The following is an 18,885-nucleotide window of genomic DNA, read 5'->3' as shown; positions in this document are numbered from 1 at the left end:
CAAGCCCAAATCGATATGGCTTTGAAATAGGAAGGAATGGAGGAATCCTTCCTTGCAGAAATCTCCCGAACCTTCTTCCAATTTTGGCACCTCGTGCTAATGTTTGCATGATCTCCATTCTGGTACACTTGGAAAGTCAGGGTATGGGGATCGTTCTTCATTCTACCACAAAGGTGGCATTCACAAATTCTAGGGAACGAAATGAACACTCCACTGTTTCCTCGTCCACTTCGATATATGGGGCCTCCGTGGTCACACTTGCCACAATATCTTCCTCAGCATTGATAATTATTAAGGCCCCGTCAATAACAAATTTAACTTTTTGGTGCAGTGTGGATGGTACTGCACCAGCTTGATGAATCCATGGCCTTCCCAAAAGACAATTATAAGAAGGTATGATTTCCATCACCAGAAACTCGATATCATAAGTGGCAAGTCCGATGGTTAAGGGCACCTCGATCTTGCCAATAACCTCTCTCTTGGTCCCATCAAATGCTCGGACCACATTTTGACAGGCTCTCATATGAGAGGTATCTATTGGCAACCTCTTCAATGTCACCAAAGGCATCACATTCAAGGCTGAGTCGTTATCGATCAACATACTCGGTAAGGCATGCCCCTTACAATAAGTAGTGATGTGTAATGCCTTAGTTCGGCCTCTTCCTCTGGATGGAATCTCATCATCTGAGAATGATATGAGATTATCAGCTTGAATATTATTTACCAGTCGATCCATCTTGCTAACTGGTATGTCTTGTGGCACGAACGTTTGATTCAGGACCATCAACAGTGCCTCCCGATGTGCTTCGGAGCTTAGTAAAAGTGCCAACATTGAAGTGCACGTTGGCAAGCTGTGGAGTTGTTCTACAATATTGTACTCGCTATGCTTCAAAATATTAAGGAATTCTTTAGCTTATTCCTCTTTTATAGGTTCATTGATAGCCAGCACATCTTCCTTGAAGGGCTCTAGTGGTCTTTGCCCCACCTTGTTGTCACATTCTTTGGAAGTGCTCACCTGGCATTTGTACTTCCAAGGCACTTGTCGACTATCCTTATATTGAAAAGGTCGAGGTGTCGTGATCACCACCTTTGCTTGCGGAGTTGTTATTATCATCTTTGCTTTAGTGGTAATAACCAAAGAACTACCCCTACCGAGTCTTTTGTCTGATGATTCTCTTGTAGCGTAAACATCTTCTTCCAGGGAATCTTGGACTTCTTCATAAAACTCCAACTTTTTCTGGTCTATCATGAGCTACACTAATGTCCTGAATTCAGAGCATTCTTGCACTTTATGCCCCTCTTTGTTGTGATAACAACAATAGTTACCCCCTTCACTCTTTACTGCACCTGATTACGGTGTAAGAAGCCCTGCTTTTACCATTTGGCTCCATATCCAAGCCAAAGGAGCTTTGACTTCTGAAACACTGGTTTTAATTCTCCTATCATTTTTGGTGGTGATTGCATTAATTCTGATCTTCGGATGATTAGGCAAGGGATTCTAGGCGACGTTTGGTGTTTCAGAGTTGAAAGTGATCCAATTCTTGTTCCACATTTGTTATACAAGCCTCTTAAATGTGAGACAACCTTCGATTGAATGCCCCTGCACACCACCATGATATTCGTAGTGAGCGTTCTCATCATACCATCTCAAATATGGGGGCTTCATCGGATCCATTGGGTAAGGCGACACTACATAAGTGTCGAAGAGTTGTTGATATAGCTCTTTATATGTCATGGGAATGAGATCGATCTGCTCATTTTCCCTTTCTTTCCTTGGTTCTCTCTGAGCCTGGTTTGAAGTACCAGACGGTAAAGTTGCAGTGGTTTTTGAGCTTGAGACCGTAACACCCTTGTTGACATTGTTGATCTATCAGTCTTTGTTCTTTGTGGGAGGCTTTTTACTAGAGTCTCCTCCCTTAATTTTTCCTTGTTTAATGGCAAACTCGATCATTTCACCGGCCATGACTAGATCTGAAAAACCTCCCGATGTAATTGCCACCAGGTGCCCGAAGTAAGGTGTCTTCAGGGTTTATACAAACAACTTTCTAGTCTCCTTTTCATCCAAGGGTAGATGAACCTGCACAGACAAATCCCTACAATGATGTGCGTATTGTCGGAAACTCTCGTTGTGCTTCTTCTCCAGGCTTTGTAACATAACCAGGTCTGGTCTCATATCGTTGATATGCTTGTATTGCTCCAGGAAAGACTTAGCTAAGTCTTTCCATGTCTTGATATGAGTTCGGTTGAGCTGGTTATACCACCGAATAGCTGAACCGGACAGGCTCTCCTGAAAGCAGTGGATCAAGGGTTGGTCATTCTCCCCATATCATGTCATCTTCCGACAGAACATAATGATATGGGCTTATGGGCAGCTGTTCCCATCGAACTTCTCAAACTAAGGAGTTTTAAACTTTAGTAGAAGCACCAAATCTGGAATCAGGCTCAGCTCCCTTGCATCCACTCCATAATAATCATGGTATCCCTCGACCATCTTCATTTGATCTTCTAACATCCTGATTTTCTCTTCTATCTTTCTTGCTTTGTCATCTTCATTGAAATTCGGGATGTTGTAATCATCCGGATGGTTATCAGGATTAGTTGTGGAAGTTTGCACCTTCATAGTAGATAATGCTTTTCCTTTTACAGCAGAAGAATTTTCTCGTGGCTTGGGTAAGATCCTGGGTGAAATAACCACCTGTGGGGTTGGTGACATGGTTACCCCTTCGGAGGGACTTCCCCCTACTGCACTAGCTTGCTGTAAACCCGATAACTTGGCCACGATTTGGTCGACCAAGGACTCCTGGTTTTTCTTGATGGACTCTAGAGTGCTCTGACTATTTTGAGCCATCTTATCTTCCAGTTCTTTTTGCAGTCTTGCCATGTTCTCCTCGAGTTTTTCTATTCTGGCCTCCATTTGTCTTTTCTTTGCTCGAGTATTGTGTGGGTGATGCGTATTTAATGCTTGCGGTGGTAGACTTGGTGTTTGCTCTTTCTCTTTCTGAGACATGTTCTGTTTGTTAATGCAAATGAAAAACATGGAAAATATAAAAAACAAACATGAAATATAAAATGCAAAGTATGCAGTGCATGATGTATGCAATTTAGAGGCATTGATCCAGAAAAGTGTTCATTACTATAAATAATCCTTATTTTAGACAAAATTGTTTTATCTTCTAAGAGACATAAAAACAATCAAATGTATATGCGGACTAAATCCTCTAGACCCCAAACAGCTTCTAGTACATTGACAAGTCTTCTGCCTTCATCTGTCACTGGTTGAATGCCTTGTCGAACGACTCCGGCTTCCCTTACTAGGCCGTGAAGATGATAGGTTGCCTTCTTTACTTGTTCTAGGAAATCTCAGATGACTGCGTCTCTAGCTTTTACCCTTTGTTGTGCTTGCTCCCAATGGAAACACCACTGTAAACCCCCATCGAATGGAACTATCTGAAGCTCGGTGCTTTCTTCTTGAATCCATCCACAATAACTTCTAACTCGGCTATTGCTTTGACATCTCTCTCATGTTGTTTTTTAGGTCAGCCATCTGGATTCTCAAGCATTGGTTTTGATGCTGACTGACTGCTAAGCGTCTCTGAGCAGTTTTCAACTTTTCCTTCCAAGCTCTTTCATCAGAGGTTAATTTCAACTTGGAGTTATCCTTGACTTTATCTTGATACCCCTTTCTCAAATCTTCGAGCTCAAAACAAACTCTTTTAAGTTCTCTTTCCAGTTTGTCTGATCTATCTTTCTAAGAGTCGGCATCTAGCTTCCATTGATAACGTTCAACTTCAAGTTCCTTAATCCTCTACTTCAGCTCGTCATTCACAGCTTCAAACTCTACCTTGACTATCTCAAGTTCAGAAGGGACAAGCCTGAGATGTTCCTCCATGGTCCGGGTGTCTTCACATTCTGGCACTGGGATGTTATCATTCTTTCTCAATCTTCGCCACTCCATATAATCCGGGATACTTTCTTCCATGACTCGGCTGCTTCTTTGATCATCTTCTTATAATTGTCATTGCTATATACAAACTCTGATTTAATTATTCCGTATGTTGTGGGGACAAACTGATGTGCCTCGTACTGTCTTAGTGCCAACAACGGAGCATACCCAACTGCACCCCCAAAGTCCAAGCAAGGTCATAGTATCAGAATCCCCACATCGGAAAAGAACATCAACGAGGAACAACCAGGGGGCTCTCCAAGTAATGTCCCGATCCTGAAGATGTGTAAAAACTTTCATCCATTTTTCCTTTGAAGCACTTTCATGCCATTTCATTGTGATGAACTCTCCCAAAGGTGAATATGTGGTGCTAAATCGGCTGTAGGGAACCCCGTTAGTCTTCCAGAAGTGGCTGTGAATCCAGACTTGAAGGAGCTGGACACATTCAACGAACCTTCCTCCTCCAGATCTTCGACAATGGTTGAGAGATCGAAAGGTTTCAGCTCAGATGGTTGGTGCTGGGTTAACCCATTTCGGAAGTTGCTCGAACAATTCCACCACGGCTGCGTCAATGCAACCCAAAGCCTTTGGAAAGATAATCAACTCGTACAGACCTAGTGCAAAAAGGTCTATAGTCTTCCACTCATCAGGGTGGTTCTTCACTAATTGCCTTATGTGGATCCACTCAATTCCTTTCCCACTGCCTCTGCACTGAGATCGGTCAATTACTCATTTTTCGTCAACCCCGGCAACCTTGGCTTAGTGCATTCTTGAAAGGTTAGCTCTTGATGTGTTTAAGGTAGGCCTTCTCTAGTCTAATACTTTCACAGTGCAACAGTGTAGTGTATTCTTCAATGGTGGGCACCATGTCCTCCCGATTAAAAGTGAAACAATTATATCCTGGATTCCAGAATTGAACTAGGGATCTGATTAAAGGCTCATCAGTCTTAACTTGGAGTAAAAGCGTAATGTCACCGTACCGTTGGCTGAACTTCTGTTTTCGATCAATCTTCCAACTTTCCCAGATGTCTCAAAGCTCTTGCACATTGTTCTGTTTTAGGCTGATAGAGGCGTAGCTAACCAGCTCTGACACATATCTCCCTTGAAGACTGTCTCCCTTTTCCTTATGAGTCTTCTCAGACCATAGTCGTATCTCAGGGTTTTTAATCTCTTGCATTACAACACCTTTGTCCATTTTTTCAGATTATTTTGTGTATAATAAACACCTTTTTAGGGACCAATGGCCTCTTGTTATGATACAAATGCTAAGAAAACAAACACAAAGGAAAACAGGTCAGTAAAATGAAAATATATAAATAAATAAGAAATGACGAAAGAAAAATAAGAAGAGTATTAAGGAAAAAAAACATGGTTAGGGTAAATATATCCTAGGGTTTGAAATGGGGTTTCGGAGTAGGCTATATTTCTCCATAGTCTCCATGGTACCCGAGTTCTCCTTGCCGGTGCCCCCTTGGGCTTGCCAGACCCTTAGTCATAAACCCATCATAGGCTTGTGTGGACTAAGTTAAACTCGAGAGAACACATTCACTTATGCCCATACGGAGAATAAATTCACACGAAGGCATAAGGTATATGAATCCCGAAGGCATAAGGTATATGAATCCCGAAGGCTACTTCCTAGGCCCATACGGTGAATAAATTCACACGAATGCGTCGCTTTCACCCCCACTTAAAACGGGTTTGGAGCTCGGGTTTAGAGCCTTAGATGAAAAAATCTTTAAGGGCTGAAATCATGAGAAAACGATTAATATAACTATTTACCCGAAAATATAATCAAAAGTAAGTAAAAAATGATCGAAATATTACCTTAAAATTTAAACTTACCCTTTTCGTTAAAAAGACAACTAGAAATTACCTTAGCCTGACTCACTTACCTGTCCCCAACGGAGTCGCCAAGCAGTCATAACCGTCTTTCGGTTGGGCCCCGGAATTGGACTTCGAAGTGGATTAAATGAATTAGGAGTCGCCACTGATCATTTACTTTACGAAAAGTGGGTTGATTGGATACCTTATTTCTTATCTGATCTGCGTCTTACTAGAGATATATCAGATTCGGGAGTTGGTTACAATCAAGGAAAGGTTAGCACCCTTGAACTGCCCTTTCGGTACTACGTAATTTCCAGTTGTCATTAAGTAAGAAAATTGAAAGTTTAACTCAAAAGGTAAAATTACAATCCAAAATTACTTACCCTAATTCGATTTGAAAATATCTCTTTTAAAAAAAGGCGAGAAACACGTTAGAGGAAAAGACAATGAAACTAAATAAATAAAACAAAGAAAACACATAAATAACACGAATAAACAAAATGATATAAAAATTAAGAAAATAAAAGAAGTAAAAATAAACAAGAAAAAAGAATGAAGTAACGAATCTAATAATAATAAAACAACAATAAAAAAATGATGAAAAATAAAAAGAAAATAGGAAAAAAAATGAAAAAAAAATACAATCACATAAAATAAAGAAAAAAATAAAAAATGTAAGTTAAAAGTAAAATAGTAATAACAATAAAAATGATAATTATAAAAATATAAATATATACTTTAATAGAAAAAATAAATAGTAATAATACTAGTTATATGAATATATATATATATATATATATAATAATAACTTATAAACAAGGTATAAAAAATAATAGTAATAATAAGTAATAAAAAAATAATAGTAATAAATAAATAAAACAAAAATAAAAGAAATTATAAAGAATATGAAAATCAAAGTAAATATATATATATATATATATATATATATTAATAACGTATAAATGAAATAAAAAATAATAATAATGGAAATATAAGTAAACATATATGATATTAGTAGGGGATTAAATTGAAATAAAAGCTAAATCAGTGGGCAAATATCAAAGAACATTGAAGATTAAAACCGGCAAGAATAAAAAAGTTTTCATTTTTTAATAGATTTTCGCACCCTCATTCCAAAAATATAATTTGTTTTTGCGAAATAGCCTCTAGGGAGCGTAGATCTTAAATCAAAGTTTCGAAAAACTCCCTCTGGGTCATCGGCTAAAACATTTGTCTTTGGGATTCTAAGCAAAGAAAACGCGATTAACAACGCATGCAAGTGAAGAGTAAAGAGAAACAAACGAAAGGTAAAAAGCTTTCACCTTTATTACTTCGAATCGTTTACAATAGCCTCGAAATCACTTTTTCTTTGCTCGTATTTTTCTGGCGTTCCTTTTGTGTAACTCGTGTGTGTTCTGGTGTTGTAATTACAAGTCTTATATGATATCTGATTATGGTTTACATCAAAAATATGAATTTTTCCTATTTTATGGAATCATAAAAACAATTGACTTATGAACTATGGTTTTATGATTCACTGGTTATACTCGAACTATTTTGTTGGGATATTATATGGGTAGACTGGTGGTACAACTCTGATCAAGCTGGAAATTTCTTACGGACCAAAGGGGATCCTTGGACCCCAAGGTACTCCCTCAGGTTAATCATTTGACTACTTATGGTGTACAGGTGGGAAATTATTTATACGATCTATTCCATTATCACGATTGCGACATATTACTGGATCACGATCTAGGTATTACGATTTACGGCTAAACTGATTTCCACTAGATTTTTATATGGATAGGATTCTGAAGTATAGAGGCACAACTCTGATCCAGCTAGTAAGACCATACGGATCTAAGGATACCCTTGGGTAGGCCCCAAGGCATATCCTTAGGTTGGTTCCCTTTGTTGTGTGCGTAAGGTAACCCTACGGATCTAACGATATCCTTGGGTAGGCCCATTGGCCCCAAGGTATATCCTTAGGTTGGCTCCCCTTTTACTATGTGATGAGGGCAAGCCCTACAGATACAGTTCTAGAGAACTGCATCATGGAGTTTGGTTGGAGGGTTCCACTATGGTTTTAAAAGATTTATATCTTTTCACTGGTTTTGATTCAAACACAATAGACATCCTATTCGACCTCATGAAAACATGATACTATGAATGTTTTCTATGAACTGTGATCTTCATGGCTTCTACTTGATGAACTACTAATAGAACCCTAGATTATCCTGGAAACCGGTTTACGTCTTGTTCAATAAGGAAATTATATGGCTTTCCATTTATCTGCATGTTCTATAGCTTTACCTGGAAGTTCTGTATTACTGAGCTTTCCGAAGCGCACTCTATTACTCACTATTGCAAGTTAAAAGAATTGCACCAGTTCAGCTATCGATTTCAATAAGGGAGTTCTACCGGTGTTGGTTACAGTGTATGGTACATGTGATTAGGGGGCATGTATGTTGTATTTTGTTTTATATATGAGTTTGAAAATCTATTTTATTTACGAATAATGGTAAAGTCTGCTTTTGTATTTATAAATGATTTTATGAGTTTACATGTTTCAATAAAAGTTTAAATTTTCTGCTATTTTACAGTGGGTTACTCCGATGACCCTAATGTGACACCCCTGATTGGATCGGGCTATCCGTATCAGTCTGAGGGGGTTACATTTAGTGATATCAGAGCTTTGGTTTGAGTCAAAATTTTTCATGATAGACCGATCGGTCAAATTTCAAAAGATGTTTGATCAGTACATGCCCCCTAGACTACAATTGTACCTCTCTGAGCCAGAACTCCAAGGATTGAGTCCCTATCTGTAATGACCAAACCAAAGTTTTTATCCGGTAGGACTCTACCATTGCATAAAAGAATACCAGTAATGTTTATCTGAATTTTGTGAAGTACCTCACGAGCCATGTGAGAGTTACTAATATGAGAAATTCTGACCCGATTCCAGATATGAACTTGGGATATGTTACCGTTCAATGAGCCTATTTTCGTAACCAATACTGAATTGATTCCACAAGGATATTTCCATTCTGATTCTTTTATTGGAATGAGGGAGAGTTCTGATGAGAATGTATACTCAACTGGTTAAGGATTAGTAAAGAACCCGTATTTCTGTAAAAGCTACTTGAAGGTATGATAGAATAGATGGAAGTTTCATTTATGTATTTTCTGTGACTTGAATGCATTTCGAGGGCGAAATTCTTTTAAGGAGTGGAGAATTGTAATACCCCAATTTAGGGGCTAAATTTTAGGATTTATAAAGTATTAAATTTAATGGGTATTTTGGAAGAAATTGAGGATTAAATTCTAAAATCGTAAGGTTAGCAGAGCATTTTAAGAAGTAACAGAAAATTCAGTGACTAAACTCAAAGTTTACCCATTTTTTTATATGATGAATTATAAACCCCCTTTCCCCATATATTTCTACAAAAAAGTTTCCTATTTCCTCTTCCCCTCAACCCTCCTTTGAACTCCGATCTATGCAGCGTAAGGCTACCGTTTGACGAACTGAAACCATCATCGTATTCGTTGTCGACCGATGAACAAAACCCCTCAAACCTCTCGTAGTGAATCGGCGTCATTCGTCGTTAATTTCAATAGGAAGTATTGCCAGTTTTAACTCAATTTTCATTGGTTTCCCGTCGATTCACGTCGATCCAGCCACCCGTTTTTGACACCTCCCATGCCATAATATTCCTTGCATCGTTCCTAGTCCACCGGTGACCTTTACGTCTTCATCATCGCCAGCGCGTGAGGGGGTGAGGAAGACAAAGTTTTCAACATTTCATAATCGAGCTCTTCGCCATTCAAAATTTTGAACTGAGCTTGGTAAGTGTCTCAAAATGCATTAAAAATATTTTTAGATATTTTTCCAAGATTTTAAGGGGCTCCGGGGACGTCGAACGCGCCCCCACGCGCCGCTTGTGGGGGAGGTTCAAAAATTGTTAAGGGCAGATTTTGAGCTGGTTTAACCGGTCCAACCCGACCTGACCTGGTCCGACCCGACCCGAGTGCCTGACCCAACCCGTTGACTGACAGTTAATCGTTGACCACCTTTGACCGGCGTTGATCAGGCGTGGAACGACAGTTGACTTTTTTTGGGTATACCTATCCTGACGTTTTTTGACGTCCTTAGTCTGTTTTTGAGGTACGTTTCACCATATTTTAACCCGATAAGCTATTTTTCACTGATATATCACCCGATTCGATCCGTTTTTCGAAATTAAGTCCCGTTTTTGATGAACTTTCTATTGTTATGTATTTGAGGAATTTTTGGAAGTTGAATTAAAGATCGAGGGCACTCAAATGGATTTTATATGGTCGATCAGTATGGCACGGAAATCCAGGTAATACATTACTACCTCTTTATGCTTTATAGAACATGTTGTTAATGGTAAAAATGCATTAATGTATATGATTGGACTATTACGCCTGTTTGATTATGGATAGACTCGAACCGAATACGGTTTAAGCGATAAATTATAAGAATACTTCGATTAAGTAAAATTACGAAAATACACTTATGTTATAAACTGACCAGAATTGACTCTGGGAGTTGAATAAGAAAACTTTGGTCTTATCTGTATAGTTAGGTAATTCTTATATTCGGTCCGAAAGTGGTAAAAAGTCAGTAATTGAATGTTATTATGATGGTTCGTTCAAGAAATTAGTAGTGGTTAAGGAATAATTTAAAGTTCAGAGATTATTTGGAAAAACATTTAACTCTAGGATCTCTAAATTCTATTTATCCTTGTTAAGAGTTTTAATAGCGAAGTTACCAGGTTAAGGAATTACGGAAATACCCTTGAAAGGTAAAAATAGTCCGAGTTGACTATGAATGAGAAAGAACCCTAAGAATTTGTATTTAAATTGATAAATTACTAATTTAATTATTGAGATCCTATTTTTGTATGGAAAATTTCTGATAACTCATTAGTAACATCTGAGAGGGCATTTAACCTGAAAATCTCTAAGTTGAGTAAGTACATAAAGAATATTTTATAGATGATGATATTTTGTCAGAATTGTTTGAAAGGACTGAAGTAAATGATAAGTTTGAAATAAATAATAAGACCGGACGGAAGGAAATGATTGAAATACCCTAGATCTGTTAAATAACCAAAATACCCATAGAATGGAAATGACCCAAGAATATCACCAAGCCCAGGAATGATTGAAAGAATATCACCAAGCCCAGGAATGATTGGATACCATCAAGCTATGAAATGAATGGAATAAAACTGAGCAGTAAAATGACCAAAATACCCTTATGTTCTAGACTAAGTAAATGTCTTGGATTAATTAAAAATTCAAATAAACATGGATGTTGTACTGCTCTTAAAAGTTATGGAATGCAACTTAAGTCGGTCAACCAATGTTAGTGCTATATCAGTACTTGAATGGCATAGGTACCACTTGAATGCTTGTTCGTCTCCTCAAGTTTGGATTGATGATAATTATGGAAGTGCTCAACTCAACTCAATGCTGGAGCGCATTCAATATTAAGAAGTGGATATTTGTGAGATAAATCAACCACGAATACCAAAAATGATTTTGGTATATGACTAAAGTGAACTAAACGGAAGTACGACATGTATCCGAAACTCAGAAGCGTCTGTATTACTTGGGAAGACTCTGAAGTAAATAAGATAGATTTGACTACTAAGTGAACCAAGTAACTTTAATGATTAAGAATTTAGTAAGTGATTGGATGAGTCTTAGAACTCCATTGATCTTGCATGATGCATGATTCTTATGGGTTATGAATCAATAATTAAATATGTTGATAATTCTTGATATTGTTGCCATGTGGAAAGAAGTAAAGATTATTTGGATCCTCTATCGCTTCCTTAAGATGTATTCAACGATGATTCTAAAAAGGATCTATATACAAGAATTTTTGGTATTAAAGAGTGAATACCCTGGAAGGGCAATGAATTGACCAGATGAGATACATCAGTTTTGGGAGTTGTTTGATAGTCCGATCGATTTAACATGAATGGTAAGTGTCCTGAATCTTCGTTTCTTCTTTATCGGTTTAAATTACTCTAGTCATACCTGAAAACTTTTTTGATGCATATGAATCATAGAGGGATTCTTAAGTATCAACCTTAAATTTCTAACTAGATTGATTAGTAATCGATTCTCTTCAATAGAACCTTGTTCCTGGAATCCGATCAAATTTCACAAGTTTCATGTTATCCATACTGATAACTAAAAACTGCCTCTGAAAAATACTTGGATCCTCTAGTGTGTTCCACATGTACTACATGACGTTTTTATATGTTTTGAAATGAGTTTTAACGAAAATATTGATTTACTGGTTTATGAACCATGAAACAGGATATATGATATCCGATTATGGTTTTCATCAAAAATATAAATTTTTCCTAATTTATGGAATCATGAAAACTATTGATTTATGAACTATGGTTTTATGATTCACTGGTTATACTCGAGCTGCTTTGTTGGGATATTATATGGGTAGACTGGAGGTACAGCTCTGATCAAGCTGGAAATTTCTTACGGACCTAAGGGGATCCTTGGGCCCTAAGGTACTCTCTCAGGTTAATCATTTGACTTCTTATGGTGTACAAGTGGGGAACTGTTTATACGATCTATTCCATTATCACGATTATGACATATTACTGGATCATAATCCAGGTATTATTATTTATGCTAAATTGATTTCTACTGGATTTTTATATGGATAGGATTCTGAAGTATGGAGGCACAGCTCTGATCCAGCTAGTAAGACCATATGGATCTAAGGATACCCTTGGGTAGGCCCATAGGCCCCAAGGCATATCCTTAGGTTGGTTCCCTTTGTTGTGTGCTTAAGGTATACAGTTCTGGGGAACTGCATAATGGAGTTTGGTTGGAGGGTTCCACTATGATTTTAAAAGATTTATATCTTGTCACTGTTTTGATTCGAACATACTAGACATCCTATTCGACCTCATGAAAACATGATACTATGAATGTTTCCTATGAACTGTGATGTTCATGGCTTCTACTCGATGAACTACTAATGGAACCCCAGATTATCCTGAAAACTGGTATATGTATGGTTCAATAAGGAAATGATATGACTTTCCATTTATCTGCATGTCCTATAGCATCACATGGTAGTTATGTATTATTGAGATTTCCCAAGCTCACTCTATTACTCACTATTGCAGGTTAAAAGAATTATACCAGTGCAACCATCGATTTCAGTAAGGGAGTTCTATCGGTGTTGCTTACATAGTATGGTACATGTGATTAGGGGGCATGTATGTTGTATTTTGTTTTATATACGAGTTTGAAAATATGTTTTATTTCCGAATAATGGTAAAGTCTAATTTTGTATTTATAAATGATTTTATGAGTTTACATGTTTCAATAAAAGTTTTAAATTTTATGATATTTTATAGTGGGCTACTCCGGTGACCCTAATATGACACCCAGGATCGGATCGGGTTATCTGCATCGGTCTGAGGGGGTTAGATTATTAGCTTCTTCTTGATATAGGCACCATTTGCATAAAGAGTTTAATATCAACAACAATCAATCTAATCTCTCATTATGTTTTATGATTCAAGTTGGTAACACAGTTAAAAATCTCAACTTAATCAGTTTAAATGAAAAAAAAAGGCTCATCTTCAATTTTGGTGGATCTTTGGTGATCAGAGCCTCCATTTGAAGATCTCAACTATGGAGAGACCCCTCTAGGGCAAGGGACAACATGTCTCCATTAAGTCTCATTCTAATTAAAGACAACAAAGATGACAGGACAAAAAATTAAATCATTCATCGTTAGATTCGTAGATTTTGAGATGTTTCTAGTTAAGTGAACATCAAATTAATGTTTAGAAGGGTGAAATAAGTTGGTGAGAAGTTTTGGGACTCATTGATAGTAAGCAATTACATCTACAATGTCGGAATAAGATCAACATGGTGGTCGATCGCGATGAATAGTAGCCGAAACCTAAGTTGGTACGGGCAGAGAGAGAAAAGGATAGAAATAAAAAGAATAAAAGAGGAAAATTTTAAGAAAATTAAAAGAAGTTGGCTTTTATATGATTTTAAAACCATGTTGTTCTGATAAAAATTTATTTTTGTAGGATCTAAAACAACATTGTTTTGATGTAAACGGTCTTATCATCATATTGTTTGTAAGTTAATGGAGTAACTAAAGCATAAACAATATTAAAATTTATAAACAAAATTAAATTTTTTAAAAACATTTAGTGACTAAAAGAGGGGTAAAATTAAATTTGAGTGATACAAATTTAAAATTTATCAATTATGAAAAAAAATAATCTTTATCTAAGAAGAAATAAAGGGCCCCTCCCACAAACCAAATGACATCAGTTTAACCAACATATTTGTTCTTCTTCTTATGCAGCCATCTTCTTCTCCATTATCAACAATATCTAATAAAAATCTTTCATCATTCTCAACAAGAAATAAAAAGCATTATTTTATGAACTCAATTACAAATAACCCACGTATAGTTAGTTACTCAACTGTCACGTTTTCTACGACTTTATATATATAAAAGAAAATATTATTATATTAAAATTTAAATTTATTTTATATTAAAAATAAGGGTAAATTATATAAATGGTCCCTTGACTACAGGGTGTTGTTTTCTTTAGTCTTTCGACTATTAAAAGTTGCAAAATGGTCCCTTGACTATAGGGCATTGCTTTATTGAGTCCCCAACTATTAAAAGTTACATAATGGTCACCCGACTATTCATATATTCCAAACTCGTCATTTTCTGTTAAAAAATTGACAGTAGTCTAAGTTGGACTTAACCTGCTAACTGTGATATGATAAAATTCGATCCCAAAATCTCAAACCACTATCATATCTCAGTCAACAGGTTAATGTCCAATTTAGACTTTCCTCAAATTTTTAACGAAAAAGGACGAGTTTGAAACATATGAATAGTCATGTGATCATTTTGTAACTTTTAATAGTTGATGGACGCAACAAAACAACATCCTATAGTCGGAGGACTATTTTGTAACTTTTAATAGTTGATGACTCAACAAAGCAACACCCTATAGTTGGGGGACTATTTCCATACTTTATCCCTAAAAATAATTGTATGAATCAGTTACATTAAACTTCGAGCTCAATGTTCTTATGTGTCTCTCGAACCGAATGTATCGCTGATATTAGTAGGGTTTCTTCCATCTCCAAAACTCCATCAAATACATATCCCATTATTTTCTTAACACCTTTCAAATCTAAACAATGGTTTCCGAAAGCATCAGTGGTTCGTCTTCGTATCCCATCAAAACCATAGTCGTATTGGTCCAAGAAAATCGCTCATTCGATCACATGCTAGGCTGGTTCAAGTCCCTCAACCACGAAATCGATGGCGTAACTGGCTCCGAATCCAATCCGATATCCATATCGGACCCTAACTCACCATTGATCTTCTTCAAGGACAACTCAGAGTATGTCGACCCTAACCCTGGTCACTCGATCCAAGCCATTTACGAGCAAGTCTTCGGTCGGCCTTGGACCTCGGACAACCCTAACCCTCCCCATGAGCCGACAATGAATGGCTTCGTTCAAAACGCGGAAGGCATGGAAAAGGGGATGGCAGAGGCAGTGATGAAAGGGTTTGTGCCCGATGCAGTGCCTGTTTTCAAAGAGCTGGCATTGAACTTCGCGGTATGTGACCGGTGGTTTGCGTCGGTGCCGGCTTCGACGCAACCGAACCGGATGTTCGTTCACTCGGCTACGTCGCATGGACTCACGAGCAATGACACAATGAAGCTGATCGAAGGGTTCCCTCAAAAGACAATATTTGAGTCATTGGATGAAAGTGGATTTAGTTTTGGGATACATTATCAGTACCCTCCATCGACCTTGTTCTACAGGTAATTCAATAGGTAATAAATTTTTCACTTATTTTATATAATTTTTTATATTTATATAGTATTATTATTTTTGGTATTAATTTTTCATTATCCTTATTTAATATTATTTTAAGTTTTTTTTATTTTTTACTTTTACATCATATTTAAATTCAATGACTAAAACTATTTAATAAATTGAACATAAGATTAAAAGAAAATTATATTCCACCAATAATTATTTATTAAATTAATTTTTATAAATATGTTTTATACATAAAATATTTTTATTTATCCATATAGTGTGAGATAAAATTTAATTTAATTTAAAACTAATATTTTATGTAAAATATTTTATAAAAAATAATGGGTAAATTACAAATTTAGTAACTGAATTTTACTCCCTCCTATTTCCCTCACTGTACTTTAAATCTTTTCAATTTCCCCGCTGAACTTAATACATTGGGTTTGTAATAAGATCAAGCACGGTCATCTTTAATGTTCAATAATTAATAATTATTAACGGTGACTCTAAATTAGAGCAATAACATGATCCTAGTAACAATATCACCTTGGTAATTATTAGGGGTGTTCAGTTGATTGATTCAACTATCGACTGAACCAAATTCTAAAAAATTGAATTAATTAAAAAATTAGTCATTAATAGAATTGATATTTTTTAAAAAAAGTCGTTAATTGAATCAAATAAATTTCAGTTAATTAGATCGATGATCAAATTAACCGAAACTTATATAAAAAATTTTAGTTAGATTAATTTGAGTTTAATAGAAGTATGGTTTTATTTGGGTTAAAATTTAATTAGGTATTGACAATTTAATGGGTCTAGTGTGGTTAGAAAATAGTTGAGTCTTAAGTCTTAATGAGTTTGAGCTTAAAATATGTATTTAATATATATAAATATTTAATATTTAATATTTTCAGTTAATTTGGTTAATGAATTGATTTTGAATCGAATTAACCATTAACCGAATTAATTCGATACAGTCAATTAATTCGATTAAAACCGAGAAGTGAACACTAGTAAATAACATTGGCTTGCCTTATTTTGAATCATTCCACTGCTAAAAATCCATCTAAAGAGCAAAATTCTCTATGTAAAGATTTAAGGAAGCTCCCCTGCCATGTTACCAGGAACCTAAGACAATTGAAGTACTTAAAAAACTTCCATCAATTCGATCTGCACTTCAAGAAGCATTGCGAAGAAGGGAAGCTCCCGAACTACGTCGTAATCGAACAACGATACTTCAACCTCTTGCTGTTGCCTGCAAACGACGACCATCCATCCCATGATGTCTCAGAATGTCAAAAATTTGTCAAGGAAGTGTATGAGGCACTAAGAGCCAGCCCCCAATGGAATGAAATGTTTTTAGTAATCACATATGATGAACATGGAGGATTTTATGACCATGTTCCAACTCCTACAACCGGTGTCCCGAGCCCTATTGATATTGTCCCGAACCGTATTGTTTCAAGTTCGACCGGCTTGGTGTTAGGGTTCCTACATTCTTTGTTTCTCCCTTGATTGAACCAGGAACATGTAAGTTTAGTCTCCTTTGATGTTGTTGCTTAAACTTGTGATTTATGGGGATCATACAGTAACTGTTTTGCTAATGAAATCTGCAGTGATACATGGGCCTTCAGGGCCGTATCCGACTTCAGAATTCGAGCATTCATCGATTCCGGAAACTGTCAAAAAGATATTCAATCTAAAAGAGTTCCTCACGAAACGTGATGCTTGGGCTGGTACTTTTGAAGGTGTTCTAACCAGGAAGAACCCAAGAACAGATTGTCCAGGTAATCTAGGTTGCCCCGACTCGACTGCCGACTAGTCGAGGCTAATGCGACTACCAGATATTGTCACTACTTAAATCAAATATGTATTATAGAACTCATGCATTGATGATGATGACCCGAATCCACTATGCATTGCAGCTACAATACCCGAGCCGGTGAAGACGAGACGTACCGAGGCGAAAGAGACGGAGAAACTAAGCGATTTTCAAGAAGAATTGGTGCAAATGGCAGCAGTGTTGAAGGGAGACCATAAAAGTGACATTTATCCACACAAACTTGTGGAGAACATGACAGTTGCAGAGGCTGCTAAGTATGTCCATGACGCTTTCGACAAGTTCTGTGACGAATACCTAAAGGAAAAAGGAGCGGAAGGAAACAATGAATCCGAGATTGTTGAATTGGGAAAAGAGGTTGAAAGGCCAAACCGCAATTCTTTTATTTCCAAATTGTTTTCATGTCTTTCCTGCCGTTGAAACCTCTGGCATCTGCTAATTTTCCAGGAGGAAATCTTAACAGATTCGGGGCTTAAATTTGGAAAAGATGCATATTTGTTTGCGTTATTTGATTGAACATTAGCTATTGTAATGTATGATACTTTAATTCTCTATCCAAATTATTTAATACATAGGTTATATATGTTATATTTATAAAAGTTTGTCTATTTTGATGTATATGGTTTTATATATTGTTAATATAGTATATAAAATATGTAAAATATCAATTTGGTTTAATTAAAAATATCAATTTTCAACGATCTTAAATATGTGTAAAACTAAAAAGTTTTACATTGTATAAATGGATTTTAACTCATATATATATATATATATATTAAAATAAATTAATTTATATTTTAGTTATGTCTAATATTTTAATATGTTAGTTGAAACAAGATGTATCTATTTTCCGTAGATTAATTTATTTAAAATATCAAGATGATTATGTGTTTTTGTGATTCATGCAATTATGAATTAAATGAATGTTTAAGGAATGTTTAAGGAATGTTTTAGAAACAATTAAAGACTTAGAGTTTTCGATTTATAATAGCACCATTTAGATATCGTTATTTGAGTTATTTCAGAAATTGCAGCGCAATCAAAAGTTTCAGTTTTGATTTTTTTTTGAAACAATCACTGGTATTCGATCTATTGATCCACTAATCCATATCAAGTACTGCAGAGGCGAGGGTGACCCTCTCAAACCAGTTTGCTCTATTCGTAAACGTCAGGGTTCAAACCCCTGACCTTACTTAAGGAATGTAGGGACTCATCCCACTAGACCAACTGGTTGTTGGTTCAGTATTGACCTTTAATTATTATTAAAATACTAAATTTGAATATTGATATTTATTTTGAAATGATTTAATTGAAGCGATAAGTCTTAAAATGATCTCAGTTATGAAAATTATTTTCTTTTTAAATATAA

General features: G+C 36.1%; 1 pseudogene; it reads left to right on the top strand.

The window, feature by feature from the left end:
• The first annotated feature begins 15,032 nt into the window (after positions 1–15,032).
• Positions 15,033–18,032, top strand: LOC120208167 (annotated as a pseudogene).
• The last annotated feature ends 853 nt before the right edge of the window (positions 18,033–18,885 follow it).

Source organism: Hibiscus syriacus, unplaced genomic scaffold (assembly GCF_006381635.1).
Source record: "Hibiscus syriacus cultivar Baekdansim isolate YM2019G1 unplaced genomic scaffold, ASM638163v2 tig00016004_pilon, whole genome shotgun sequence".
In the NCBI taxonomy this organism is placed as follows: Eukaryota; Viridiplantae; Streptophyta; class Magnoliopsida; order Malvales; family Malvaceae; genus Hibiscus; species Hibiscus syriacus.
The sequence above is the reverse complement of the archived record's forward strand: the minus strand, read 5'-3'. Positions and strand labels throughout refer to the sequence as shown.